This window comes from Pyrus communis, chromosome 16 (genome assembly GCF_963583255.1).
Source record: "Pyrus communis chromosome 16, drPyrComm1.1, whole genome shotgun sequence".
NCBI classification, from domain to species: Eukaryota; Viridiplantae; Streptophyta; class Magnoliopsida; order Rosales; family Rosaceae; genus Pyrus; species Pyrus communis.
In genome coordinates, this window is record NC_084818.1 from 3198026 (window position 1) to 3202785 (window position 4760).

A 4760-nucleotide genomic window follows, 5' to 3' on the forward strand; every position below is an offset into this window, starting at 1 on the left:
AACCATTTGGTATAAAATATAGAAAATTAGAGTTAATTTTTACTCTTGAGAAATAGGGTTTCCCCACTTTATTTCTCTCATGCTTCGTTTGTCAAATTCCGAGTCATGTCTTGAGAGTATGGAATATATAAAGTTCGTCAGAATCCGAAGATTGAAGTGTTTTGACTTCGGATTATAGATTGTTGAATCCTGGGAGATGGACGCCTACCGAACTACAAGCACAAGAGTAGGGGCGAAATTCTATCTTTAGGACATTGCATTTATGCAAGCCTCAATCTCCAAGTTTGTCAGTTATTCTAACTTTCTCTCTAGTTGTTTATATTAATCTCATATATAATTGATGTTGTGAATTTCTTTATGATTATTATCATTGAAATTATATTGTTATTTTCCATATTTTCTAACATTGCTCCAACAACAGATACACCACCCCAATCCAGCCACACCAACTTCCATCTGACCCATCCATCAGCTCATCCCCATTGGTGTTTGACACCAAACAAAAACCGACAGTCTCCCATTACAGCCTCTCCCTCAATTTGAGACAGCATGCCAATCTGAACAAGAAATTTGCCAAGGTTCGACAAGCTTGGATGACATCCTCGACTCGGTCATTACAACAATGGTCAGGGCCGGCTTTGAGATTTCGGAAGTTCTAGGCGTGGCATTGTTAGGAGGCCCTTAGTTTATAAGTCTTTCAATGTATAACAATCATATAATTTAACTTTTTTTTTATAATTAATTTTTAATTATATTATCATATCATCAATTATGAAAATTTAGATGGGAACAAAAAGAAAAAAAATAACACACCAAACAAAATATTTCTACAACAATAAAATCTAAATTCATAATTTACCAAATTAAAAACGAAAAACTCATAGTTTCTATATTCTTACCTTGAATTGCAATCTTCTAAACCTAATGTTATATTTTAATTCGTCCCGTCCTTGTACAGAGAGATTTAGAATTTGAAAAAGAAAGTGAGAGAAAGAGAATTGTAGAGGAATGATGGTGAAAGCCTTGGAGAAGAAGCCAAGCTAAAAATATTACACAAGAAATACGTTCCTTTATGTTGTTAAGTAAGGGTAGGTTTTTGTTTGTCTTGTAAAAAGAAAAAACCAGGACGGGCCAAGCAGATTCCTAAACTGGTATGCATGGTATGGGCTCATTTTCAAAACAGAAGTGTAAGAAGCCCACACTACTTGTCAGTTTGTAATCACTTTTTTTTTCTACATTTACTATATATAGCATGTATCTATTGAGTGAAAAAGAAAATTTTGGGGCCCCCACCCCCGAAATTGGGGCCAAGCGGCCAACTCTTGTGGTTACCTTTAGAGCATTTTCAGTGAGAGCTTCTATAGAGGGATGAAAAAGTAATGGATTTAAGTTATTTTAGAGTTCTAAAGAATCTTTGCGGTTTTATAAAAAAAAATCTCTACTAATGAGGGGTTATTTTTTTCGAGCTCTATATGCGACTATATATTTTTTATTTATGGAGTAATTTGATTATGCGATGATTTTTTTTTTTTTTTTGTGTTAACTTTTCTTAAGTTGATTTTTGGACGTGCTATCTTAAATTTGTTTTATGAACCCTTTCAACCTAAAAAAGTTCAAATTGTGGCAAAATTAGATTTTATCACTTATGAACCGTTCGTTTGATTAGATTATCTTATCTCAATCTCATTCGTTGAAAAATACAAATCCCTACCTTGCTATCTGAAATAATTTTATTTTCAGGTACAACACAACAATTTACCAAGTACCAATTGGTAAATTAATATCATACACTTTTAAAAAAAAAATTATTTGAAAATTTCACCCACAAATGCCGATGAATGTTAAATCAATCTGCAATTTTAATTCTCATGGAATTTAAAACAATCATTAATCAGCCAAATTGCAATAAAAATATGTAAGAAAAAAGAATTAAAAAAAAAAGAATAAAAGGAGAGTATAAGTGTATTTACAAGTGGAGAGAGAGTGATACAATTTTGCTCACATGGGTTGCTACTTTTTTATGGGACCTACTGTTTTTTGGGCTAGATATAACTCAATTTTATGCTACTCAAGAAAGGAAGTTGCTAACTCTAGTGGTGGATCTACCTTTATTTTCCGGCTCATTAAAGATAAAATTTTTCACTAAAACTTGAAATATAGTAATCTCGTAAAGGATAAAGGCCCTATTAAAAATGCTTTTAGGGCCGATCGTGGAGATGGCCTTTCGTTGACGATGATCTCCTTTTGCCGATGGGTTCCACATTCCTCTTCTTGGCATTGAGTATTATTCTTGCTATTGTGAAAACGCAGGCGCATCTCGTATTATTTTTTTAAATTTAATTTTAACGATTTTAAATTATTTTTTTAAGAAATGTTAAGGAGAGTATTTCAAAAGTAGGATCTTTATAAACTCTTTGTTACCTCACAATTTAACGTTAATTCTTATACCAATAGTATAAAACATTGTGCCACAAACATATGACAAAAAATTTATGAAAAGTCTCACTTTTGAGAGAGTATTCTTGGCATTTCTTTTACTATTTATATAGTTTAAAATGTATCCATGTGTCACTCAATACTACGATCTGTTGGTATTCCTCTTCACTTGGAAGTGAGAGGTCATAGGTTCGAATCTCTTGGATGACGAATTCGATACTAAATTAGGTTGCTCATTCTGTGGTTTAACCGAACTCACCCTCCTCTTAGTGTAAATATCGATGTACTCCAAAAAAATAATATCCATGTGGTAATATTTAATTAGATTTATGAATCTCTCATGTATGAAACCTTTCAAAATCTCTTACCTAATTGTAGTGACAGATTGTCCTTGACGATCCACAACATAACCCTATTATGTGGCCTTCATAGTATTTTAACAATTTAAGAATGTTTTATATGCTTTGCATACATTAATATTCTCCACTAATGCGTCCATATTTTTCTAGAAACTCAATCACTGTAAACTTCCAAAGTCGAAAGCCACGGGACGGTATTTATCCTTATAAATTTATAATGGTCCTTCGCGTATGAACTCAGACGAAAACGCAAAGAAATCCGCGAACGATTGCATCACATAACAACAATTGCAAAGATAAAGTGAAGAAAACAAAACTTGATGCAGAAAAAGGTTGGTTGGTGTCATGCATGTTTGGCTTTCTTTATTTGGGAGAATATTCTTTTAGGTTTTATATATGTGTTTGGTCCCCCCATTCCCACCTATAAAAGTTCATCTTCCTTTAACAATTAGCACTACTTGTTGTTGCTTTGGCATTGCTCCATCAAGATAATTTCGATCTCTCCATGCTTGGTCCTCGCTACATCCTTTTTAGATGTGTTCATCTGTTTAGAAATGATTTAATTTCTTGGATACTTTCCCTTGATTCTTTTCATTGATGTATGCTTGTTTAGTTGTTTTCATTTGGTTTGTTTTTTTTTTTTTTTTTTTTTTTTGAACAAACATTAGTATTTACACTAAGGGGAAGATGTAGGCTTAGCCTCACAATGGGCTAACAATAATGTGGTTCAAAGTTCAAACTCGTCTTTGACGATAATCGAACCTAAAACCTCTCATTTATAAGAATCGAACCTAAAACCTCTCACTTATAAGTGAAGAAGAATATCACAAGACCGTAGTACTAAGTTGCTTGGTTGAGTTTCTTTAGATTGTTTTCTTTTTCCAACTTCGAAAATAATAGCAAGTTTGGGTTGAGCTAAGTTGACTATAGATTAAAACAATGTATTCTTCATGCACTCGAGTTTGAATGCCCCTCTTCATAGTTTAAATTAAATTATAAAACGGCTCGAATAGAAAAGGAACTCATAAAATAGTAAATACTCTAGCAATTATAATGTATATGCAAGAATTTCTTTTTCGGTAACCAAAACTTTAGAAGAAGGGGAGGCTACCTCATCCCAGGCATGGACGGAGGCACCTTATATTCGTTGGGGGCAAATGCCCCCACTCACATTGATCTTAAAAGAAAAAAGAGTACATGTAATATCAATTTCCACACATTCCCTTCTCATTTCGATCCGAGATGGATGGTTTTGGCATAAGTCAGAGTCACCGAAGAAGCTAAGCAAGCTACTTGAAATTTACTACAACTCGGTGGGGAGAAATAGTGTACTGCTACTCAATGTGCCTCCTAATTCGACTGGACTTATAGCCGACGAAGATGTTCAAAGACTGAGAGAATTCAGAAGTGCAATCGACACAATATTTTCAACCAATTTAGCAGAGAAATGTTCTATTGAAGTTAGTAGCCAAAGGGGAGGCAAAGGAGGAGGTTTTGGACCTGAAAATATGCTAGACAATGACCATATGTGGACATATTGGGCTCCAACGGATGATGAAAAGGAGAACCATTGGATTGAATTTAGAAGTACAGGATTAGATGAAGGGCTGAGATTCAATGTGATTCGAATCCAGGAGGCGATCGGGTTTGGTCAGAGGATCAAACGGCACGTAATTTACGTGGACGGTAAGAGGGTGGCAAATGGAACCACAGTAGGGTACAAGAGGCTTCACAGACTTGAAGGGGGAGTTGTACATGGCAAAATTGTAAGAATAAAAATTGGAGATTCAAGGGGGCTGCCTTTAATTTCATCCATTGGCCTGTATTTTGATCCCTTTTGGCACCCAATTGGGCATCCATCTGAACAAAAAATAGGGTAATAAAAAAATAAAATTGTGGGCTCTGAGAATTTCTCTTAATATTTTTTTGGGCATATTTTTTTGTCTTTTCTGCATCTATTGATTT